Source organism: Lissotriton vulgaris, chromosome 2_1 (genome assembly GCF_964263255.1).
Source record: "Lissotriton vulgaris chromosome 2_1, aLisVul1.2, whole genome shotgun sequence".
Taxonomy (NCBI): Eukaryota; Metazoa; Chordata; class Amphibia; order Caudata; family Salamandridae; genus Lissotriton; species Lissotriton vulgaris.
In genome coordinates, this window is record NC_141687.1 from 516,461,594 (window position 1) to 516,488,275 (window position 26,682).

A 26,682-nucleotide genomic window follows, 5' to 3' on the forward strand; every position below is an offset into this window, starting at 1 on the left:
GACATAGGCAAAGCGATAACCTTAAGTGTATGTCTGAGCAGTAGCGCAAGGATGGGCGGTTTTTGAACGTCTGGTTCATCCGCAGCTTACTTTCTGTATTAAGAAACTCCTACTCAAGACTAGTGGTCATGTATTAACTACTTACCTAGAAATAACTGTGTAACTTAGAATATCTGCTATGACTTCAACTAGAAGTTAGTGACCCATTGACAAGTTGAGCCAGATGCCCAGCAGTGGCCCAGCTCGAGTCCTAGACACATCCCTCCTCCTTAGTAAGGATCTGAGGCAGTGAAAACCAGCATTGTGAAACACAAACACGGAAGCAGTGCATGGTATCTCTGGTGCTTCTTAGTGTTTCAACGCAATGTTAGTGCTTACAGGCTGGGAAAATCAGTATTGCATTAAAACACCAGCACGGCCGACCGTGGTGGGCCTCAACAGGGCTATTTGTTTTTCTCTAAAGGAGCTTGTGGGCAAAAGAAATGCTGGCTTTTGCAGACCACTTGGCTCTCTTGGTTCCCCCATCATCACCAATACATTCACATCTGCTGGAATTATGTACTTGAATGACAACCCTCCCAATAGCACATCTGAAATGGGTGGGTGGAGACTGAGGTTTGGAGGGGAACAAGGAGAGAGCACTGCAGCGTCACACTAGTAAAGTAAGTGGGTCCCGTCCTCCTCCACCTTTCTCCTAGTTACTCTCCATTTTATGTCATGTTGTGGATGCGACTGCTGGGTTTTTTGGGGGGATGAGCCAAGCCGGACACCTGAGTACTGTGGCTCAGCACTTCCTATGTATTGTCTGGCTTGCTTACTTCTAACCAGATGTGTTGCTTATGAAGTGGCCTTGTGTGAGCGTTGAAGTATTTTTCATGTGTATGTGGGCTGACTTGACCATGGCCCCCGGATCTCTGTGCTGCATGGTTCAGAGCTGGGTCGGAAACACAAAACTGCTGATAAGGTGGTAATTATTATTTTTTATTTCTAATGCCTCCAGCTGTTAAATTGGATTCCCTGCCTTTCTGTGCCTTTACAGTCAGCGGGAGACACGTCACTGTATAAGGGTGACTGAGAGGATTTCGGCTGCAAGGTTAGCCTTAAGATCCTGTGGCTGTCAATAGAGTGGAGTATTGTTTTATTTCAACTGTGCAGCTCTCTCTCTACCATGCCCAGGGTCAGATTGGTAAGGCGGGCACTCGGGCATGAAGTACCGGGTTTTTATGGACCCAGCGGTGCCAGGGAGAACACCCAAAGACTTCGAGTCCTTCCTGTTTCAGACTACGGAAACACAGAGTCTTCTTGGTGAAGTCAAAGATCGTATTTATTGGCTGCAGCCAGTAACAGGTGTCCTAAAAGTACAACAGCATGTATGTTCTCAGGAGACTGCTCAATATTACAAAGCCAGGCTTCTCCTTATATACAAAATAATATACAAAATAATAAGCTTCAGGCAAACATTCCTTATTTTACGGTAAACCATTCACATATTTTCGCTACAAAGGAAAAGCAGAGTCATGATGACAAGCCCACATTTCAGTTTGTCGAGTCCATAATCAATTACCCGGCAAGGCCCAGAACTTTCATCAGATATTGGCGGACCCCTAACAAAACGGGCACCTCCTCCTCGTAAAACAGGTCGTAAAGAAGACACAGGGACAGGTGTGTGTAAGATTAGGCATGGTTTGTGTGCGATGATCGGTTTATGACATGTTGTGCCTTGATTCTGATCTCGCTCGGCCACTGGGAAAGAACCTGGCCGGACAGGTTTGGCTTCGGGCAGTGGAGTCAGCTTGCCCAGGTCACAGCGGAGTCAGCAAAGGTGTACGTGTCCTTCAGGTTGGTTTCGGCCTTTAGTCATTGCCTTATGTGAGGGCAGTCACAAAATGGTTGCCGATCACAAAATGGAACCCGAGGGTTCCGGACGAAAAAACCGATTTCAGGGTGATTCCGTCACTCGAACATGACGGAAATACATGTGCATAGTATTCGAACCATTACCGGTCTGCGGATACCAAAATCGTCATGGTACGAGGATGTATATGGCACGGGTCCAGAATTTTCAGTACCACAGGCAATGTGCCAGTATCAGAGTTGCAGCTGTGGATCACTTTTCTGGGCAGCATGGTCACCAGTTTGGGATGTGTCTGTGCTGTTCATGTGTCATCACAAGCGGCCCAGTGGGTACATAAGCAGCCTTTCCAAGGCAGCTAGGCCTCAATTTCTTACCTTTTTACCAACTGGGTGGAGGTGTCAATCCCAGTCTCTCACTGGACTGGCCCTTTAATGTATGCTGTTTGAGCAGGGGCGGAGGCGGAGGGTTTGGGGCCTCAGCAGAAGTGGCCTCACTTAAATTCAGGTGTGGTTCACAATTGTGAACTAATCCGTATACAAAGAGTCCTGTCAACATATGCATTATTTTTATTATCTCAGTGAAGCTAAGAAAAATACCTCTTTTAGAGAACTCCCCCCTCCCCCCATTCGCAAAGGAGCAATCCGCAAATGTGGGTCACTTTTTTATAGTTTGCCCGCGCATCCCAATCCAACCCTGGCCATGCCTATTATCAGTATTAATATCTCAATGGCAATGTTAACCCTTTTTCCACACTTATTCTCACACTTTTGCTTTGCGTTCACCCAGCATACTAATAGCATTAAGCTGGTAATTTACTTTCCTGAATTATAGATCTGCCTGCCCCAGTGCACTTTTCTTCACACAAGAGGTGATACTCTTCAACGGACTGCTCCTCCCCATATGTTGACGCTGCTGCCTGCTAAGGCGCCCTTGCCATGTAGAGCCATCAGTTGGCGCCCCTGAGTGCTTGTGCAACTGCATCCCGTTCCCCCTGTCCCTGCGTCTGCAATTAGTTTGGTGATTCCAGTCTGAGAGGCCAGCTTGTGCAAGGCATAATCGGGGCAGCAGGTCGGGCTGTGGCAGGAGCCCTACAGACCAGGAGCTCGTGCTCTTTTGCATGGACTCCAGCACAAGTGACGAGTGTTAGCACTTCTCACTCCTGAACCCGTCATGCTCCCCCATCTGTAGGCTGCAGTCAGTGAAATCTGAGCAGCCGAGGAGCACAATGGCCTTTTTTCGACAAGTGGCGGTAATCAGATTTTTATGGGCACAGCGCTGGCACAGCTTGGTGTTGGCTTGATACAGTTGTGAACCCTGAATGCGTGCAAACTCTGACTCTGGCAGAGAAATCGCCTCAAAGGGGCATAAGCAAGACTATAGAAGACAGGTAGATGAGCTGAGCTGAGCTGCATGGCAAATTACTACTCCGCCAAACTACAGTAAACCAATCCCAGAGACAAAATGAACACCATTAGTGGCACAAAAGGATTAGTTCTGTAACTTTTCTTTGCGGTGTGTGCTCTTCCTGGCCTGTCTGCACTTTCGACCATTCATTTTGCTGCATTCTGCAGGAACCTTTATTCAGGGTCCCTTTGGATCTGAAAATATACATTCTAACAGTTAAAGCATTAGATCTTGAGGTAAAATAGGCTAGCCCAAAGTGGACTTGTGGCATTCAGAGTGGGCACACCGTGCCCCATTCTGGGGGAAACTGAGGTTACTTGAGGCGAGAGGCAGGTGGTCGCCTGGTATGATGTAGGTGGTTTTCTTGAAGGCAGCCACTTCTATACCCTTACCCTTCCAGCACTCAAATAGAACTCGTCTGACTCTAAAAGTCATTTAGCTTGGTTCAAGTGGCACAGTGTACCCGACTGATGAGCCCTATCTGAAAAAAACACGTTAGTGATTGATTCCTTACCTTAAAATATCCCCAGGCGTCAGATTGGATTAGCAGTACCGCTGCACATCAGTAGGTGGCGTCCTGCGGCTCCGCCTCCGTCGCTTGCGTCGTATGTGCCGAGATGGTGTCACAGAGACTACTTAGGCGCCACCCATGCGCGCTGGGGCCAGTTCTTTCTTTTCCGCACCAGTAAGCGCAGATCCGGTTAGAGCACGTACCCTAGTCATTTTTTTACTATCTTTTTTTAGACTTTTGTCTTGTGTTTTTTTCTCTGGTGCTAGTAGGGATGCCTGGTTTTAAATCTTGCGGGACCTGCAGTCGCAATATGTTGGTGGCGGACCCTCAGGACGTCTGTCTCTACTGCCTGGAGCGCGACCATGACTCCCGGTCCTGTCTGGACTGTAGGGCTATGGCCCGAAGGCCCTTAGGGAACGGCGCCGGAAGTTGTTTGAAGTTTGGCACTCGTCCCCGCGCCGTTCCAGATCCAGGGGTTGTTCCCGTGACCGCTCGCGGCATGGTCACTACCACTACTCTTCCCCTTCGGATTCGGGCAAGAGACGGCACAAAAAGAAGTTGAAGCGTTTGTAGGAAAGTGGATATCTGACTATGGTTGCCCCCAACTTTTTGCCTAGTGTTTTGCTGGTTTTCGACATAGTTGGCCTGGGATGCTGCTATCCAGGACCCCAGGCTTCCTGCTCTCCCTGTTAAAATGGACTCCATGTACCTTAGGTACATATCTAATTGGTATTGGGTCATTCTTGTAAGTCCTTGTACAGTGTACCATTGGTATCCAGGGCATAAGTGCACCCAAGGCCTACCAGGGGCTGCAGCATGTATTATGCCACCCCTTGCTGGCCATCCAAAACTGACACAACTGGCTGCTAACACAGCTGGGGCAAGGTGGTGTAATCACCCTTTGCTTTAGATATAGTATACCTATATCTAACCCTAAAATGGACACATATCCTCCTATAAGTCACTCCTATGGCAGGCCTTAACAATCCTGGAGGCAGAGTGCTTGGAATTATGTGAGATGGTGCTCTAGAATGAGCTGAGCCTGTCTGCAGCTTTCGGAACCAAGTCCTTTAGCTGTTTCCATGATAACGCTATACCATATACTCTTAAGTGCATTATAATCCTCGCGGCTATTGCTAACTTTGGCATAGCATTATCAAAACATGTCGAGTAAGGTGTCATTCGAATTGGAATACTACCACTCGCCAGTTCTGGCGACGGGTGTAGCATTCCACCCTTCCAGAGGGACACGACATGTATGTAGCTGTGAACCCCGGTTAAAGTTAACTCGAGCCTCAGCATCACAAAATGGATGCTGCCACCACAGACACGAGTCTGACCTCCTGCTGCTGGGAGTCCTTCCAGCGAGGGAGGCCTGGACAAAGGGTTTCCTGCCTTGGGAGGTGCTAGCACCACCCCAGACAGGATTTTGTGTATTGGGTAGGACAGGCCTGAAAGTAATGAGACATGCCTGGGGCACACAAGGTGCCCTGTGCATACACCGGCTCAAACCAGTTGCTGGGGCACTCCAGACCCAGCTCTGGCGCGAAACCGGACAAAGGATAGGGGGTGTAACCACCCCCCTTCCTGGTCCCACCCATAGTAGGGACCTAGTGATAGTACAGCCCCCTTTAGGAGAATAAAGGTAGGAGCTGGTCCCATTCCAAATTAGATTATCCTAAATTGAATCTACTAGAAGAAACTCTGGACTTCGACTCCGCTCCACAGAAGACTGAAGAAATCTCCCTTGTGGCCAAGGAGTGACCACCCTGCAGCAGCAGGCACCATCAAGCTTCCTAGTGGTTCACTTTGTCGTCTTCCCTGGTGGATCCAGACTTCAGAGCCCAACGAGACCCGGACTTCTAGACCTCTCCAACCTCAACTCATATCTGCAGCACAGCTGAGATCCGTGGGTGCGACGAGACACGTGGGACCGGCCATCTTGAAGAAACTGCACTTCGCTTCCAGCATGACTTCAGAGGCATCCTCAATGAAGTGCTATGGGGATTGAGAAGCCCCAGCCCCAGCCCCGAGCAGCTCCTGCATAGAAGATCAGCCCTCCAGCATCCACAAGATCGGCGTGGGACCCTTTTGCTTGATTGCTGCTTGACGTGTTGTCTGGTCACTTGCCGGCTGGCTAGTGGCCTCCTAGACGACGATCCTTGAAATCTACACCGCTGGTCTGGTTATTCCAGACTGGCCCTTGCTTTCCTGCAAAGGAGAAGCACCCCGGACCCTTCTGGTCCACACCAGACGCCTTTTCCACTCACCGCGTGGGTTGCCTTTGCCAAGGCCTGTTGACGCCGAATCCGAAACCAACACTGCCGACAGCGAGAGCCTGCGTGGGACAGCTCGTGCCTCCATCATGGTCTTCGAAGACACCTCCTGGTCCACGTGGCTGCAGAGTCAAGCGTCCATCTTCACTTGATCGCGACAACAGCATCTGGTTCCTTGCTGGTTCCACTCCAGTCACTGGCTAGTGACTTTGAACATTGTCCACTCCAGTCACTGGCTAGTGACTTTGAACATTGTCCCCTCTGCTTTCAGGTCTTCATCTTCCTTGATCCACCCTTGGATCACTCCGGACAGCTTCCTCCTGGTCGCCTGCAGCATCTTTCTTCAAGGCTCCATAGACTTCAACGCGGAAACCCGACACACTTTGACACCTATGCACCTGCAGCCCGTGGGTGAGGTAACAAGAGCATTTCGGTGCTCAAGGGTAGATCAACTCTCCTAGTGTCCAGATTTCCAGTCGTTTTAGTCCTAACTAGTCAGAACTGTCCGTACTCACCTTTTTCGTAAATTGAACTGTCCATTGACTTTGTTACTCATCTCGCTTGTGAGTTCACACTCTGCACACGCGTTCTGTGGGCCTCCTATTACTTACCTAAGGCTAGGGTAGGGTAGTCCCAGCGATCCTACAGCCTCTGGACAGTTCCATTCCTTCTATCGATTTCCTTATACCACTTGTATAGTATATGGTTTCTCGTGCCCCAAGGGCACCATTGTAATTCGTGCCACTTAAACGTATTTTTCCTAAGAGTCTTGTCATGTGCTTAGCCCTCTGATCTCATAAAGAGTTCAGAGGTGTTTGTTATTAATAAATATCTTGTTTATTTTTATAACAACCTGTGTGGTGTCCTTTCACTTGGTATTCAAGGGGTTATATGTGGTAATACAGCTGGCTTCACATGCCAAAAGAGTTTAGCCTAAGACTGCTTTGTCCATGCTACCATTAGGATAGCTGGTCTATAAGGTTGACTTACAACCAATCACCATAAGGGTTGTTTGGACTGATACAAGATGATCACTAGAACTAGTGAGCATCATATATCAGGCCAACTTCTCACAGCGTTTTTGCTCTCCGACGTCCCCCCCCCCCCCCCGTCGGTCCCCGGATGCGGACGGTGGTGTCAGGGGCTCCGCCCCTGCAGCTCCTTCGCAGCCCGGTAGTCCCTCGGCCTACCCGCCTTACCTGGGTCCGTCGGCGACTCCCGCACAAATGCAAGAATTCCTTGCTGCCATGGACCGCCTGTTTAGGCTTCGGGCTCCCGCCGGTGCGCCTTCGGGCCCGCGGTCCCGTGTCCGGATCCTGCTGGTCCGTCGACTCCTTTCGCGGATCCAGCGCTGGCGCCACTAGCTGCTCCAGCCCCAGTGCTGCAGGATCCTGCGCCCCTGGCTCCGGCCTCTGCGCCAAGAGGTCCCATGCTGCCGGCCCCGGTGCTGCCCTCGGCTCTGCCGGTGGCGCCGCAGTGGATCCCACTGGTTCCGCCTCTGCCCCAGTTCCCGGAGGGCTTTGTCCCCGCCTCGGATCCAAATTGGGAACCAGCGCCTGCTCGACCCCGGCCGGCGCCGTTTATTCTTTCACCGTTCCCTGCCCCGCCGCCGAGGCCTGTGCCTTCGGAGCTGGCGGAGGAGGATGACTGGGAAGGGTTTGAGGAACCGATTGGACTGGGTGGATGACTTGGAGGAGGCCGGTGGCCTCGACGTCTCTTCTGATCCGGGGCTTGCCTCTTCCCCCCCCCCCTCCTCCCCCACCATGGAGGAAGGCGCCTCGTATACAGTGGTGCTCCGTCGAGCTGCTGAGGTCCTTAACCTCAAACTCCCCACGGTGACCCTGAAGACAAATCTCGTCACTGAGGTGCTCCAGTCTGCGTCCACTTCTTCGGAGCCGCTGCTGCCCTTTAATGATGCCCTCACTGAAGTCTTGTTGTGCACTTAGTCACGGCCCGCCACAGGCCCCTGTGGATAAGAATGACGCCAGGCATCATCGCCCGGTGCCAGGTGACCTTGCCTTTCTGACCACTCATCCTACACCCAAAAGTATGGTCATTCAAGCTTCTACGTCCCAGAGTGCCTTTCCCACGGCTCTGCTGGATAAGGACTCTAAGAGATTGGAGCAGTTTGGCAAGGGGGTGTTGTCTTTGGCCAGCTTAGGACTGCGGTCAGTGAACACTGCATGCCTTCTGTGCCGCTATTCCCACGTGGTGTGGGATTCCGTGGCTGAAGTGTTGCCCCAGTGCCTGGAGGAGGTCGCAGGCTGTGGCTGAGAGTAAGTATGCGGCTAGGTTTGCCATTCGTTGTGACTTGGACATCGCGGACTCCCTAGGTAGGGCAATTTCCACGACCGTGGCGCTTCAGCGCCACGCCTGGCTGCGGTCCACTGAATTCTTCCTGGACGTTCAGAGCTCGCTCATGGACATGCCTTTTGACGACACTCGCCTGTTTGGTGATAAGGCCGACACAGCACTGGAGCGTTTTAAGGACTCTCGAGCTAAGGCCAAGTCCTTGGGCCTTTTTACCACGCACCCGGCCACGGCCACATCCACGTTTCATTCCTTTTGTGGCCATGGCAGAGGCACCCCTGGCCATTTGTTCAGCCAAAAGCCAGTGCAGAACCAGACTCAGCGGGCCCGTGGGTGAGGCGGCCGCCGTGGTGGCTTCAGGGTCCGGCGTGAGGTTCAGTCCACCTTCGCCCCCACGACGTCTACCTCGAAGCCTTCCTAGTTTGAGCTTTGGGTCGCATCCCACGCCAGTGGGTGGCAGGATTCACCATCACCATCTCCATTGGTGTTCTGTCACTTCCGACAAGTGGGTGTTGCAGCTCATCCAGAGGGGCTACTCCCTCCCCTTCGAGTCTAGCCCCCTGCCATGCCGCCTTAGTTCCACCACATGTCGAGGGATCACTTTGCTCTTCTCGAACAGGAAGTCACGGCCATCTTGGCCAAGGGGGCCGTCAAGCGAGTTCCTGGGCCGGAAGTAGGATGTTGTTGTTATTCCTACTACCTTCTGGTCCCCAAGAAGGATGAAGGGGGCTTGGGCCCCATCTTGGGCCTCAGGGACATCAATCGCTTGCTCTGGAAGGAGAAGTTCAAGATGTTGACTCTGGCTCGGGTCTTGACTGCCCTCGACCCTGGAGACTGGATGGTAGCGTTGGACTTGCAGGACGCATATTTTCACATTCCCGTCCTGCTGGCCAACTGGCGTTACCTGCGGTTTACGGTAGGCCAGGAGCATTTTCAGTCGGCCTTACCAGTGCCCCTCGGGTGTTCACGAAAGTGATAGCGGTGGTTGCAGCTCATCTGTGCAGATCAGGGGTGTCAGTCTTTACCTACCTCTACGACTGGTTGTTGAAGGTGGGCTCGCCCCAGGTAGTCGTCGCCCACCTTCAGACTACGGCTGACCTCCTGCACTTGCTGGGGTTTGCAGAAGTCGCACTCAGAAGCTCCCCTTTATCAGAGCGGTTCTGGATTCGACGCAGTTTCGGGTTTATCTTCGCGGGAAATTCAGGCTATGATTCCGATCTTTCAGCCTCTATCCCGGGTTTCAGTCAGGATGACCTTCTGGCTCCTGGGCCTGCTGGCCTTCTGCATCCTGCTGGTACAACATGCCAGATGGCATATGTGGGCTCTGCAGTGGGACCTGAAGTTCCAGTGGGCACAGCATCGGGGCAACCTGTCAGATCGCGTCCAGATCTCGGAGGGCACTGCACAGCACTTTCAGTGGTGGCTCACGAATCGTGATTGGGTCAGAGGCCTCTGGTCTCCGTCCAAGTCCCGGCTCCACATCAATCTTTTGGAGCTTCTGGCGATCCAACTGGCACTGAATGCATTCCTTCCCTCTGTCCGGGGAAGTGTAGTGCAGGTGTTTACGGACAACTCCACCACCATGTGGTATTGCAACAAGCAATGCGGAGTGGGGTCCTGGACCCTTTGTCAGGAGGCTCTGCACCTCTGGACGTGGCTGGAACATCAGGACATTACCTTGGTGGTTCAACATCTGGCAGGTTCTCTGAATACCGGAGCGGACAAACTCAGCTGCCTGTGCTTGATGGATCACGAATGGTGTCTGAACTCTGAGGTGGCTCAAGGTCTATTTCTGCAGTGGGGAGAGCCTTGGTTAGATCTATTTGCCACCGAAGAGAACGCGCAATGTCATCAGTTCTGCACGTTGGAATTTCCAAGGCGGCGCTCGCTCTGAGACGTTTTTCTACGCAAGTGGATTTGGGGTATGTTGTACGCTTTTCCGCCTATAACACTTCTGCCCAGAGTGCTGAAGAAGAATCGGCGCAACCATGCCCAAGTCATCCTTGTGGTTCCAGATTGGGCGCAAAGATACTGGTAACCCGAGCTACTCAGCATGGCGATCGATCCCCCGATCCTACTGCCTCTTTGGGAGGATCTTCTGTTGCAACAGCAGGGGACGGTCCTCCACCTGAACATATTCAGCCTCCACCTCCATGAGTGGAGATGGAGCAGTGACAGTTGACGGCTTTCGATCTTCCACCTGAAGTCTGTGATGTCATTCTAGCAGCCAGGCGTCCCTCCACTAAAACGGTATACGCCTGCAGGTGGAACAAGTTTGTGGCATGGTGCGCAGCTAAAGCTGTGGATCCCCTTTCTGCCTCTCTTTCAAAGGTCCTTCTGTTCCTCCTTTCCTTGGCCCAGCAGGGCTCTGTTCTGGGCACTGTCAAAAGTTATCTTTCTGCCATCACCGCCTTTCTCAGGCTCCCTGATCAACCTTCTCTTTTTAAGTCCCCGGTTGTTAACCGTTTTCTGAAAGGCATTATTCACACGTTTTCACCCGTGCCGTTCATAATGCCTCAATGGGACTTGAATCTTGTCTTGACACATCTGATGTGCGCTCCCTTTGAGCCCCTTCATAACTGTCCTTTACGTCTTCACTCTAAAGGCGGCTTTCCTGATAGCTATCACCTCTGCCAGAAGAGTGAGTGAACTCCAGGCTCTTTCTATCCTTTCTGTTCATCCGGACAAGGTGGTTTTAAGGACCCGTCCTCAAAGGCTGTCACGCCCTTCCACATCGGGCAGACCATCATTTTGCCCACTGTTAGATTTGGGGCCTCTCTGGTTGGCACAGGTAGGTACTTGTGACAAATATGGTCCCTTGCCTCTAGTCAGGATAAGGGGATTGCACCCCTAAAATAACCCCTGCTTACCCCCTTGGTAGTTTGGCACGAGCAGACAGGCTTATCTCAGAGGCAGTGTGTAAAGCATTTGTGACCACATACAGTAACCCAGTGACAACACTACAAAGGGACACCACACAAGGTTTTATATCAAAAATAAGTATACTTTATATAGATTTACCACAAGACCATAAACGACAAAATTACACAATACTTTAAGATGTTAGTTTTAGCTTAGTTAAGTTCAGGTCTTAAGATGCGTCACTTTGCGTCAATGTACCTTACGATGCGTTGCGCTTCCACGACAAGCAATGTCGCAGCAAGGGAAATGCAGCAAAGTTCATGTGCAAAGAAATAAAGACATGAAGATCTCCGGGGATGCGAGAAGTTCTCGGTTTGATGCGTGGACTGCAGCAGCGACACCCTTGTTCAGAAGTGCGACGGCAATAGCTCAAACTGTGACACTCTTCTCCCACGATGCGTGAAGCTTCCTCGCAATGCGACAACTACAGCGGCGACATCCTTGTTCAGAAATGCGATGACAGCAGCTCTGACGGTGGTGCGCTTCTCGGGGATGCGAGGCGCTTTCCTCGAAGCAGTGCAATGTGACAGTTCCAGCAGCGACACCCTTGTTCAGAAGTGCGATGGCAGGCCCAGCGACGGCGACACACTTCTACCTCGTTGCAAAACTCTTCTCTCGATGCGGTGCATTGCAACAACTCCAGCGGCGACACCCTTGTTCAGAAGTGCGATGGCAGCAGCAGCAAGGGCGACACGCTTCGATCTTGTTGCATCTGGCTTTCCAGCTCCTTGCGACACGCAGTTCCTCAAAAGGCCCAAAATAGCAGCAGGCACTTCCAAAAGAACTCTTGGAAGCTGGGGGTTGAAGTCTGTTGTCCCTGAAACTTCAGCAGGAGGCAAGCTCTTTTTCAAGCCTTTGGAGATCCTTCACAAGTTGAAAGCAAAGTACACAAAGTTCCTTTCTCCTTTCTTTGGCAATAAGGCAACCACTGCAGGCCAACCCCCAAGCGGCACTTCAGCTTGGGAACAGTCTCTCCTCAGTTTCTTCAGGTTCCTCTCCTTAGTAAAGGTTTCTTCTTATAGTCCAAAAGTGATCTAATTTCATGGCATCAGGGTCCCAATATTTATACCCCAAAATCCTTTGTTCTCTGAGGGGAGAGGGGCCTGTGCCCAGTACAAACCAGTTCTGAAGCACTCTGTTTACCAGGCTTCTCCTTTCCTTTCACAGTGCAGGGCAGAAACATCAGACGCCCCACAGGAGGGGGAGCCAGCATTGTGGAAGGCAAGTACAGTCCTGGAGCACTTTGTTGACAGGACTCCTTCTCTTCTTTCAGTGTGCAGGGTAGAGACATTAGCCGCTCCCCAGGAGGTGGAGCCTGCATTGTGGAAGGCAGGCACAGCCCTATTCAAGGTTCAGGTGCAACTCCTTCCTCCCATCTAGATGCAGATCTCTCTATTCACCACTGGGCTGACTCATCTTGTCTCTTGGAATCCCCCAGCCCTGTCACTCACAATGCCACACAAAGGAATACACAACCTAGCAGAGGCATGCTTGAAAGGTTAGGCAAGCAAATACCTACTTTCTAAAAGGGGTATTTGCAAACACAGAATGTTAAATCCAACTTCACTAAAAGATGCATTTTATCATACTGAGTCCAGGCATACTAAACTGGAATTTCTACCATGTTCTCTGAGTCAGTTAGGATTATACAATGTAATAATTCTTAAAGCCCATTCTGGTCTATGGAGAACAGGTAGCCTTGCAATAGTGAAAAACGAAAATGGCTGTAATTCACTATTAGGACTTGCCACACACACCAGGGCAGTCCTACCTTATACTTACAATGCACCCTGCCCTTGGGCCTACTATAGGGGAGACTGATATGAAGAAAAGGGAAGGTTTAGGGACTGGCAAATGGGTGCACTTGCCCAGCCAGTGTGACAGTACCAGATTGCACACAGGCTCTGCAATGGCAGACCTTAGCCACATTTTACAAGGCTGTTCCTGTGGGTGGCACAACCAGTGCTGCAAGCCCACCAGCAACATTTGGTGTACAACCCTGGCACGCTCAGTTCACTGTACTAGGGTCTGACAAACTAAATCAGCCAATCATGGAGTCACTAATCCATACATCAATTTATAACAAGGAGAACATATGCACGTTAGCACTGATCAGCAGTGGTAAAGTGCCCTGAGTCATAAAATAGCCAACAACAGGTCAGAAAAAATATAGGAGGAAGGCAAAAAGTTCAGGGATGACCCTGCAAAAAGGGCGAAGTCAACACCCACCTTCTTTCCGCCTCCGCATCCTTCCAGAGAGGAAGAGAGGCTCCACCGTCTGGACTCAAAACATGCGCTCTTCTTCTACCTGAGCCGCACACATCAGTTCCGGATGGATGACCAGCTCTTTGTTGGCTACGTGGGTGCCAAAAAAGGTTGGGCCGTGCACAAACGGACCATCTTTCGGTGGGTCGTTCTCTGCATTAAGGCTTGTTACTCATTGGCTAAAAAGGCGCCTCCTGTGGGGCTGCGTTCCCATTCCACCAGGGCAACAGCAGCCACTACGGCCTTGGGATGCGGCGATCCCTTGCAGGACATTTGTCAGGCAGCTATGTGGGCTTTGTGGAACACGTTTGCCAAGCATTACTGCCTTGACAGCCAAGTCCGGAGAGACAGCTTTTTTGGCCATTCTGTTCTCTGTGACTTTCTGGTGTAATTCTGTTCGCAGTCCCACCACCGGGATTGGCATTGCTGGGATATCTATTCTAAGGTAAGGAATCTATCACTAACGTGTCGCTTTCAGATGCACAAGTTACTACTTGTGTAACATTATAGCTGTAAGAGACATTAGTTAGTGATAGATTACTTACCGCCCCACCCATTCTCCCCATTCTGCGAACTGATTACTAGGGTTAAGGTCATCCCTTTCAGGGCCCTACTATTTCAATGCACCAGTGGTCAGTATCTTGCATGGCTCTGCGTTCCTGGCGTGTAAAGAACTGACAAGTACGATGGGCCCAGTTTCGGATCCACAAAAGTTGCTCAGCCAAAGTCTGGATTAAATCCAATGAATTAAGTTTTGTTTTCAATCATCTTATCTTCTTAAATTCATATCATTTCATTTTAACCATGTTTTTGTTCATTCAATTCATTTTATTCAATCTGTTGTTTTCACATATTAAACAGCACTCAGAAGCGTGGGGTTCATTCCATGTCACGATTTATTGTTTGTGATCCAATGCATTTCGAGAGGAAACCTCCCTTCGTCAGGGACATCTACAATTGTAAACAAATGCATAATTTTAAATACTCTATGTCAAGATAACATTGTCATCATGTTACAATTTAAAAGTTATTAAACACATGTCCATTGAAATATCTTATCCACTGTCATATTTTATACTCTAACGTGGAGCGTATTCAAACAGCGTGCTAGGTTCACTATTCTTACACTCGGTATTCTAGACGGTCTCCCAAGATTAAACTCGGTTATTTTTAAAAGGAATCCCACTATTAGCTCTAATCTAGTTTATCACTATATACAAACTCATGTGTGAAGTTTGACGCTTACCGTGACTTCTAGATCAATCAAATTGTTAAAAGGGGGGGGGCGTCCCCGTTCATCCTTTTCTACGTTAAAAACGTCTCCATTTCTTTTCATTTTCTTAGCGAACCATCGCAGTCAACTTCTTCGTTCTAGAGAGCTAATTCTAAGAACTCTCCCACTCTGCAGTTTAATGTGTTCCCACCCTCCTTAATAGTCAATAGGTGATATGCTGCACATAAGTTAACCTCTTCAGTCCTCTCAATAAAGAATTCCTTATTCTACCAGAATGCATCATTCCTATACTTTAATCCCCGTTAAACCTTAGCTAAAATCATGCGATTATTATTAATGCACTTGCATAACATTTCCTCTTAGTATTTGACATAGCTGCTTATAAACTAGAGACTTCAAATACAACTGTAATGCCTGTGAATATCAAAATAAATAAATCTCTTTTAGCACGTAATTCTTCCCATGCGGTCAATAGACCTTCTGTATGCTTAGAGTCTTTTAACATTATTGTTATTTTAAACGTCATTTCATTAACGTTTTACTCGGTGGGTGCTATCTCATTGTTCGAGACGAAAAGTTAATGTTCACGCCAGTGCGCATGGGTGGCGCCTAAGTAGTCTCTGTGACGTCATCTCGGTGCATACGACTCCAGCAACGGACGCAGAGCCGCAGGACGCCACCTACTGACGCGTAAGGGTACTGCTAAAGAAAACTTTCCGGATCCAGTCGAACGCCTGGGGATATTCTAAGGTCTGGAATCTATCACTAACTAATGTCTCCTACAGATATATTGTTTCACAAGTAGTAACTTGTGCATTAAGGCTGTCATCGTTCTTTGGTTGCTTGTGTTCTTGTTGGGGGGCTTCTGGCCTGGCAGTTCGGAACAGGGTCAAGACTGATTTGTTCATAGCTGGGTCCTACCTGAGATGGCATGGTGTGCAAAAGAACGATGAATTTGGATGCGGCCCGAGTGATTAGTAGTGACTGAGATTAATTGAAGCATTCTATCTGTCACTTTTTTACATACCTGAGAGCAACACCCTATAGCAACCTCAGTATATGAGCAACTGAAAAGTAGTTCCTACTCACATCAAACAAAGCTCTTATGACCAACCTATGGTACAAACCAATACAAATTCTGGGTGGTACCAAGAGCCACAGGGGTCAGATGTATAACTCTCTGATACATGGACACTGTTCAGTGCACCAATATTGAATTACAAAGGCAGTGTTTCATGGTTACCATCAGTTCCATTAGATGACAGGGACGAATTGCAATTCAAACAATCTTTCGCTTACGAGTAACACACTCAAAGAAAGCTCTACAAAAAGGGGATATGTAATTTAAAATCTATATATCTGAAAGAGACTATTAGTTATAGATTCCTTACCTTGTAATTACCCCCAGGCTTCAGATTGGATCTGGATTTTTTTCTTTAGCAGTACCCCTGCGCGTCCGTAGGTGGTGTCGGTCAACTCCGCGTCCTTCTTTGCCGTCGTGGTTGCCGGAATGACGTTGCGGTGTCTACTTACACGCCGACCTTGCACGTTGATGTCAGTTCTTTCTTTCTACACGCAAGCCAGTGCAGATCCATAGAGAGCGGAACCCTTGGTAAATTTTTGACAAAATCTTTTTTGCCTTTGTCGACTTCTTTTTCAAGTCGTTTGACGACTGGTGCACGTAGAGATGTACCATTGTCGGATCGGCTTTAAGCCTTGTGACTCATGTCGGTCACGGATCAGCACCTCGTGTGCCTCTTGTGCATGGAGCAGTATCACTACACGAAGTCGGGCCAGGCCATGAACCTAAAATCTTTGCGGGAGCTGTTCCGAGCCCCAGCAGTCCGCTGCACTCCGCTTGAGCTCCCGGTCGAGAGGGAGGTCGCGGAGTCACCACCATCATTCCTCCTCGAAGTCTTTGTCATCGGGTAATTCAAGCACAAGAAGAAGGCGAAGAAGCAATGTTACTCTTTTCCCTCCCCCATCCGTCAGTCGACGCGGTAGGGCGTTGGCCATCAGCTCCGCCCGCAGAGCCTACTGGGTCAGCTCAGAGTTTCCCCCCCTTCCCGGGAGCTAGAGTGTCCCCTGCCCAGCTTCTTGTATTTTACGAAGCCCTCCACTCCATCTTTGGTCATTCTCACTCCATTGGCGCGCCTCCGGGACCCCGGACTCAGCTGGGGGCTCCAGGCCTTCAATGCCGGTGGCTCTGACTGCGGCACTGCAGGTTACCCAAGGAACCAGGTCTGTATCTGGATCAGTGCCGGATGACGTCACGACCCTACCCCGGCGTCAATTCCTCATACGATGCCTCCGCCATCTCCAGTGCCCTTTGTGTCCCCTGCTGGCATCAGCCCCGGTCAGGTGGGGTCGTGGACCCTATGTCAGGAGGCTCCACCGTCTTTGGACATGGCTGGAACATCGGGGCATGTCCCTGGTGCTTTAACATCTGGCAGGTTCCCTGAACGCCAGGGTGGACAAACTCAGCTGCCAGTGCATGATGGATCACGAATGGCGTCTTCACTTGGAAGTGATGCAAGGTCTCTATCAACAGTCGAGAGAGCCTTGGTTAGATCTGTTCGCCACCAAAGAGAACGCACAATGTCAGCAATTGTGCGCATTGGAATTTCAAAGGTGGCACTCGCTAGGCGACATTTTTTGTTGCGAGTGGAATTGCAGGCTTCTAAACGCCTTTCCGCCTATACCACGTCTGCCCAGAGTGCTGAAGAAGATCAAGCGCGACCTTGTGGCCCCAGACTGAGTATGAAGAGTGTGGTATTCCAAGCTCTTTAATATGGCCATCAATCCTCTGATCAGACTGCCTCTTTAGGAGGCTCTTCTGTCGCAGCAGCAGGGGATGGTCCTCCACCCGAACCCGTCCAGCCTCCACCTCCTTGCTTGGAGATTGAGCAGCAACAGTTGACCGCTTTTGACCTCCCTCCTGAAGCTTGTAATGTTATCTTGGCAGCCAGGCATCCCTCTACTAAAACAGTATACGCCTGTAGATGGAATACATTTGTGGCATGGTGCGCAGCAAAGGCTGTGGAGCCCCTTTCTGCCCCTCTTTCTGAGGTTCGCCTCTTCATTCTTCCTTTGCCCAGCAGGGCTCTGCTCTGGGCATCCTTAAAGGCTATCTTTAGACCATTTCAGCCTTGCTTCGTCTTCCTGATCAGGCTTCTCTTTTCAAGTCCCGTATTGTAAATAGGTTTCTAAGGGCGTTACTCACCTCTTTCCTCCTATTCCTTTCATAATGCCCCAGTGGGACTTGAATCTTGTCTTAACTTACCTTATGTGCACTCCTTTCGAGCAACTACATAATCGTCCTCTCAGACTCTTGACTTTAAAAACTGCTTTTCTGGTTGCCATCGCCTCTGCTCGCAGGGTGAGTGAGCTTCAGGCACTATCTTAAACCTCCTTTCCTTGCTGTCCATCCGGACAAGTTTGTCTTTTTAACTCGGCCTTCTTTTCTACCCAAAGTGGTTACCTCTTTCCACAAACGACAGACCATCACTTTTCCCACCTTCTTCCCACCCCTGCATGGTTCCAAGAAGGAGGAAAGACTCCACCATCTGGATCCGAAACGTGCATGATCATTTTATCTAGATCACACAAAACAATTCCGGGTGGACGATCAACTCTTTGTTGGCTATGTGGACGCCAAGAAAGGTTGGGCAGTGCAAAAACGACCATCTCTCAATGGGTCGTCCTTTGCATTAAGATTTGTTATTCCTTGGCGAAAAAGGAGCCTGCGGTAGAACTGTGCACCCATTCCACCAGGGCAACGGCAGCCATTACTGCTTTGAGACGTGGAGTACCCATCAGTGACATCTGCCAGGCAGCCGCATGGGCATCACTGCACACGTTCACTAAACAATACTGCCTGGATAGTCAAGTCCGGAGAGACGACTTCTTTGGCTGTTCAGTTCTCCAGGACTTTCTGGAGTGAACTTAGTTCGCAGACCCACCTCCTGGGTTGGTATTGCTGGGGTTTCTATTCTAAGGTAAAGAATCTATAATTAGTAGTCTCTTTCAGATGAACAAGTTACTCACCTTCGATAACAATCTGTAAGAGACATATATCAGCTATAGATTCCTTACTGCCCCACCCATCCTTCCCGTTCTGCAAACTGACTTCTAGAGTAAGAGACTCCCTTCCAGGGCACTAGTTAAAAAAAATATATATTTTTTTATTGAACCAGAAAACAGGCCTCAGATCAAAGCAAATCCCAATACACATATATAGGTTATGTTGAGTACACAGTCGTCCTCAGACATGGCAATGTGGTGCGCAGGTACTTTTGACTCAGTTCCGGACACAAATTGAGTTTGTCACACACCCTTCACAGGATAGCCCACATGACGTCCCCCCCTGAGCCCCATCAAAGGCCTCTATACACTGTCCAGACCCCCCATATTTTCTTCCACTTGCCAGGGCAACCATGACTGATAGACCACTTTCTCTGCATTATGACACCAGTTCATATCACACAGCCATGCTGCTACTGTCGGAGGCTCCGTTGCCCCCATGCATGTGCAATGTTCTTTTTTGTACACCCCCACGCCCCCAGCTAGGGCCAGCCACAGTTGGGCCCCCAGGGCCCTAGTTTTGTGCATCGGCTCTGCGCTTCTGGCTTTGAATGTTGTGTAAAAGAACTGACTTCAGCGCGCAGGGGCGGCATATAAGTAGATACTGCAACATAATCCCTGAGATCACGTTGCCGACGACAAATGCAGTGTTGACTAACACCATCTACTGACGCGCAGAGGTACTGGTGAGAAAAGATTCTCCAGATCCAGTCTGACGCCTGGGGGTAATTCTAAGATAAGGAATCTATATTTAATAAATGTCTCTTAAAGATATATTTTTACCAAAGGTAAGTAACTTGTTCAACAGCTCCAGGCTAACAATTCCTCCTACAATTAGGGCCACCCCTTCAGGCTCATCTCCCGGGAGGACCGGGTTGTGTTCTTGACCAGAGAGGCCTGTGGAATATTGGGTCTCAATGATACAGGCAACTGCCCAAAAGAGAGCTGCATCTAACAGAGTTCTTACACACAGCAGATGAAGGCGAAATCCCAGGAGACCTCATATGTTCAGCTCCCTGCCCATCAGAAGTTGAAGAATGTGCTACTCTTGTTGCTAGTTGCCAAAACAGCTTTTGACCTGGTCGATTGGATATTCATGGAGGAGGTCCTACAATTTTTTAGTCTATAACCACGGTTTTTTAACTGAGTCATGGAGAGTTACTGTCACCCCATTGCTTGCATTCGAGTGAATGGAACTATACCCACCCCAATCCACATACAGCAGGGGAACAGACAAGGATACCCGCCCTCTTCTTGATATTTGCTCTCACAGTAGAACAGTTTTCTAATGCCGTACGTGAGTGCAAAGGGATAAAGGGGGCCTCCATAGGGAGAGAGGAGTTTAAGTTGATGATGTTTGTGGATGATATTTTGCGGTCCTTCTCGAAGCCCCGGATCCTGTCCCACATGTGGTGGAGGAGCTGGACAGGTTCCAGGCTACATCAAACTTTAAGATCAACCTGGAAACATTGGAGGTACTGCTCTTGCCCCTAGGCTGCTCCAAACTCAGATGTTGACTACCCTCATTTCTATACCATGGTCCAATGATTCTGTGAATTACCTGGACATCACAATAGTGTGAACTACTACACAAATAGTGACCCTTAACTATAACAAACTGGTCTCAGCCCTGAGAAGAGAGTTCCAGAACTGGCACAGCAAACACGTCTCATGGCCTGGGTAGCTGGCGGTAGTCAGAATGAGGAACCTGACCCAGATCTTCTACCTGTTTCAGACTATAGACCTCCCCCTCCTACTTACGGTGCTCCATCAATTACAAAGGATAATTAACACATATATGTGGCTTAGCACTTCAGAATCTGCTCTCCTACTATCAGGCCGCACAGCTGTGCTACCTCATAAAATGAGGGCAAAAGGAAATGGTGAAACAATGGTGTTTTGTAGACCGCATCATACCCACAAGCCCACTCTGGCAAGTACCAAGGTTATGTAAACTGCAGAGAAGTTGGGCATTATATTCCTCGCTGGTCACAAGAGTGGCACTGGATGTCTGGGATAGAGTCACTGCCAGGGCGTGGCTCACGTTCTTTCCTTCCCATTTACACCCATCTTCTACATCTCAGACTTTCATCCCTGCTCAAAACTCTACTGCCCTTAAACCATCAAGGGAGAGCAAGTGCCTTATGGTGGGCTCCTAGTTTAGCAAGCTTTGCCAATATGTTTTAGCAATGTTGTACACCAGAATGGCTACTTTTCAGCATGGCTAAAGGTTAGTGGGGTAAAGGAGAGTGGCGTGGAGTGATGTGTCGTAAAGTGGAGAGCATGGAGTGACGTACAGTAGAGTTGAGTGGTATGGAGAGGAGAAGAGTGTCATGGAGTAGTCTACAGTGTTGTGGAGTGTCATGGAGAGAGTAGAGTGGAAGGGCGTAGAGTGGAGTACAGTGTCGGAGTTGAGTAGAGTGTTGTGGAATGGTGTAGAGCAGAGTGGAGTAGAGTGTTGTAGAGTAGAGTGGCGTAGAGCTGAGTAGATTGTCATAGAGTGGAGTGACGTGGAGTAATGTGTCATAGAATAGAGTGGAATAAAGTGGCATAGAAGGAGTTGCTAGAGCGTCGTAGGTTGGAATAATGTAGAATGGCATAAAGTAGAGTGGAGAGGCATAGAGTGGAGTAGAGTGTCAGTGGAGCACAGTTTAATGAACCCCCCCTACCTCCCTTCATCTCAGAACCAACAAGCACTAACAGCAGAGTCCCCCAAGGTTCATCCCTCAGCCCCTCCCTCTTCAGCACCTACGTGACCCCTCCTTCCGACTTCGTCAGGACCCACGATCTCAACATCATATCCTGTAGCAGGGATTCTGCTCATACACAGAACTGTGCATAGAGCCTTGGAACCTCAGTGAATTAGGGTGTACCAAAACTCACCTTAGCAGCCAAAATTCCCTACCAGACTAGCAATCAGTGTCTCATTGGTACTTCCATAACTCTAATGATTAGACAACCCAGAACATGGAACTTAGAATACCTCTGGCAATGTGGAACACATGAACACTCTTTCGTTATAATCTCATACCAGTCCAAAACAGGGACTTAAAGGAGACACAAGCAAGTTTGAAATATTTATTTCTAATGCCGTGTTCTCATGCGCAGTATCTTAGCTAATACAAGCAAACATATTATAAGCAACAAGATTATCAGCATAGTTACTAATCCATAACATACAAAGGGAGAAAGCATGTTACAATGCTAAATGGAAACAGGTTAGAATACACCTATATCTCACCCTCCCTTGCTACTAGGTTATTTTATATCTACAGAAGGTCTCTTGGGATTACAAGGGCGGCCCCATACCTCTGGTCCTAGAAGAAATGGATCGCATCAGTTTCTGCACCAGCTCTCTGCATGCGAATGTTCTCCAAGTGTGTGAGCATGCCTACGCAGTGCATTATTAAACGCGCCAAAATCAGAGGTGGCCACAGCTGCATATATGTTATGTCTAGAAAGTGCGCTGATCAGTCCGAACAACAACCACTGTGTTAAAATAACCTTGAAGGCCTTCGCACTCACTGTTCAGACAAAGCTTACCAAGCAAGGCTGCTAATATAGAAAAACATATTCTTGTGTGAAGCAAAACACTCTGCTAAACTCTAAACATTTATAATAATGTGTGCCGTGTGCAAAGGCAGCAGAAAGGAAAAATGGCGTTTAAACTTTCAATAAGCTCTTGCCAACTTAACACAGTGTAAATGCAAGGCTCATCCCCATGTCAATCCTACACTGGTGATACCCAGCTTATCCTCTCACTGTTAGCAGACTCAACCACTACAAAGACCATCCTCCACAATTGCATGAACAATGTTGCAGACTGGTTGAAGGATAACTGTCTGAAACTCAACACTGACAATACTGAAGTATTGATCTTTGGCAACAACACCTCCCTCTGGAACGACACCTGGTGGCCCACAGAACGTGAACCCACTTTCACACCGAAAGGCCACGCCTGCAAACTCAGCATCATCCTGGACAATAAACTCACCATGAACCGACAGATCAACACAGTTTCTTCCGCCTGCTTCCACATTCTCAGATTGCTCCAGAAAATCATCTTCAAATGGCTCCCCATCAGCATGAGAAAAACTGTCAACCAAGCCTTACTCACTAGAAAGCTGGACGACGAAAACATATGGTATGCAGGAACTGCCACCTAACTCATGAGAAGGCTCAAGATAATACAGAACTCAGTGGTCAGACTGATCCTCAATCTGCTCAAGCGGTCCCTCATCACCCAACTCCTGAGAAACCTCCACTGGCTCCTATTCCAGAAGAGATGCCTATTCAAGTTACTGACACACGCCTACAAGCCCTCCAAGACCAAGAACTAGCATATACGAACCATCCACTTGACCTTCCACCTGCCATCCAGAAACCTCAGCTCCCCTCCCTTGCCCTTGCACAGACACTGCACATACTAAGTAAATTGGTGTAGAGTGCATTGGTTTTGAGTAAAGGGGTATAGAGTGCATTGGCGTAGAGTGCAGTGGTTGAGAGCAGCATAGAGTACAGTGGCATAGAGTAAAGGGGTGCAGAGTAGATTGCAGTGGCGTAGAGTGCTATGGCATAGAGTTGAGTTGAGTGGTGTGCAGTGAAGTGGCACAGAGTGGAGTGGTGCAGAGTAGAGTGCAGTGGTCTAAAGTGCAGTGACGCAGAGTGAACTGGTGTCGAGTGATGTAGAGTTCAGTGATACGGAGTAGAGTGCAGTGGCATAGAGTGCAGTCATGCAAAATAGAGTGTCAGAGTGCAGTGATGTAGAGTGCAATGGTGTAGTGACATAGCGTTCAGAGGCATAGATTAGAATGTTGTAGAGTATAGTGGCATAAAGTGCAGTGGTGCAGAGTAGTTGGTGTAGGTGCATTAGAATGGGATGCATCGGTTTTGAGTAAAGTTTTGTAGAGTGCATTGGCGTAGAATGGAGTGGTTTAGAGTACTGTGGCATAGGGTAGAATATAAAGGCATTGAGTGATGCAGTGTATAGTACAGTGGCGTACAGTGTAGGGGTGTAGAACAGATTGTCTCAGAGTAGATTAGAGTGAAGTGGTCCAGGGTAGAGTATAGTGGGGCAGGGTAAAATGCCGTGGCATAGAGTAGAGTGGTGCAGCGTTGATTGGGGTGGCGTAGAGTGAAGGGGCGCAGAGTGGAGTAGAATGGAGTATTGTGTAGTGGCATAGAGCGAAATGGCGTAGAGTAGATTGTTTCACAGTAAAGTGAAGTGGTGTAGAGTGGAGTTATGTGTGGTAGACTGGAGAAGTGGCATAGAGTGCATTGGCTTAGAGTGGAGTGGTGCAGAGTGGAGTCGCCTAGACTGGAGTGGTGTAGAGAGCAGTGGCGTAGAGTTGAGTGGTGCAGAGGAAATTGCAGTGGCATAGAGTACAGTCTTTTAAAACAGTGTCAGAGTGCAGTGATATAGAGTGCAGTGTCATAGAGTGCAGTGGTGCACACTAGATTAGAGTGGAGTGGTGCAGAGTGGAGGACAGCGGCATATAGTAAAGTGGCGCAGAGTAGAGTGGCAGAGTACAGAGCTGCATAGTAGAGTGTCATAGAGCGCAGTGGTCTAGAGTAGAGTGCATTGGTGTAAAGTGGTGCAGAGTAAAGTGATTGAGTGCAATGCTGTAGAATGGCTTAGAATGCAATGGTGTACAGTAGAGTATAGTGGCATACAGTGCAGTCGTGCAGAGTAGATTGGCTTAGATGGTAGTGATGTAGAGTGTATTGGTTTGAGTAAAGTGGTGTAAAGTGGTGTAGAATACAGTGGAATAGAGGGGTATGGCAGACTGTGGAATAAAGTGGTGTAGACTGCAGTGGCATAGAGTAGGTTTTTTCAGAGTAGAGTGAAGTGGCATAGGGTGCAGTGGTATAGAGTAGAGTGTCGTAGTGTGCAGTGGTGCAGAGTATATTAGAGTGAATTTGTGTAGTGTGCAGTGGTGTAGAGTGGAGCGATGCAGAGTTCAGCAGCATATAATGGCACAAAGTAGAGTGGCAGAATGCAGTGTTGCAGAGTATACAGTCTTAGAGTGCGGTAGTATATAGAGTGACGTAGAGTGCATTGGCTTGACTTAGAGTGCAGTGCTATAGAGTGCAGTAGTGCAGAGTAGATTAGAGTGGCTTAAAGTGGTTTGGCGTAGAGTGGGGCGATGCAGAGTACAGGGGTGGAGAAAGCAGTGTTGCAGAGTAGAGTGCAGTGCCATAGAGTGGAGTGGTGCAGGAAAGAGTGCATTAGCATAGAGTACAGTGATGCAGAGTAGATTAGAGTGTGTTGGCATAGAGTAGAGTGATGCAGTGGCCTAGATTGCAGTAGAGTGGTGCAGAGAGTAGTGGCGTAGAGTACAGTGGTGCAGAGTAGAATAGAGTGGCGTAGAGCGCAATGTTGTAGAGTGATGTAGTGTCCAGTGGCATAGAGTAGAATGTTGTGGAGTATAGTGGTGTAAAGTACGGTGGTGCAAACTTGTTGGCGTAGGTACAGTGAAATAAGTTGCATTGGTTTTGAGTAAAGTGGTTTAGATTGAATTGGCGTAGAGTGCATTGGTTTTGAGTAAAGTGGTGTAGAGTGAATTGGTGTAGGCTGCACTGGTTTAGAGTAGAGTGGTGTAGCGTAGAGTGCAGTAGCGTAGAGTGCAGTGGTGTAGAGTGAAGTGACAGAGTGCAATGGCGCTGAGTAGATTATTGCAGAGTAGAGTAGAGTGTAGTGGTACATGGTAGAGTGCAGTGGCAGAGAGTAGTGACATAGGGCTCAGTGGCTTAAAGTAGAGTGGCAAAGCGCTAAGTGCAGTGGCGTAGAGTGGAGTAGAGTGGAATAGTGCAGAGTAGGATGGTGCAAAGTCAAGTAGAGTGGCATAAAGTGCAGTGGAGTAGAGTAGATTGTTTACGAGTATAGTGCAGTGTTGTGGAATGGTGCAGGGTAGAGTGGAGTTGTATGACTAGTGGTGTAGAGTGAACTGGCATAGAGTACAGTGTTACAGAGTGGAGTGGTGTAGAATGAAGTGGTGCAAAATGGAATGGCCTATAATGGAGTGGTGTAGAGTGCAGTGGTGCATAGTAGAGTAGGGTAGAGTGCACTGGCATAGAGTAGAGTGGTGCAAAGTAGAGTAGAGAGTCGTATAGTGAAGTGCAGTGTCGGAATGCAGTGATTCACAGTAGATTAGAGTTGCATAGAGTGTAACAGAGTGCTGTGGTGTAGAGTGGTACAGATTAGAGTTGCATAGAGTAGAGTGGCATGGAGTTCAGTAGCAGAGACTGCGGAGTAGAGTGTCATAGAGTGCGTTGGTATAGAGTGCAGGTGCATACAATGGAGCAGGTAAAGTGACAGAGTGCAATGGTGTAGAGTATAGTGCTGTACAGTGCAATGGTGCTGAGTAAAGTGGCGTAGAGTGTGTTGGTTTTGAGTAAAGTAGTGTTGAGTGTATTAGCTTACAGTGCAGTGGCGTACAGTTAAGTGGAGTAGAGTGGAGTGGCAAAGTGGAATAGAGTATCGTAGAATCTGAAAGAGACACATTAGTGATAGATTCCTTACCTTAGAATATCCCCAGGCGTCAGACTGGATCCGGAAACTTTTGCGTAGCAGTACCCTTGTGCGTCGTTAGGCGTTGTCTGCGGCTCTTCGTCCGTCGTCAGCGTTGTGGGCGCCGTGATGACGTCGTCGGAGTACTTAGACGCCGCCTCCGCGTGCTGACGTCAGTTCTACTTTTTACCGCGCCAGCCAGCGCAGATCTGGAAAAAGCAGTAACCCTAGTCAATTTTTGACTAACTTTTTGGGATCATTTTTGATCAATTCTCGAAGTCTTGCGACTCCGATCGGTGCCGTAGGGATGCC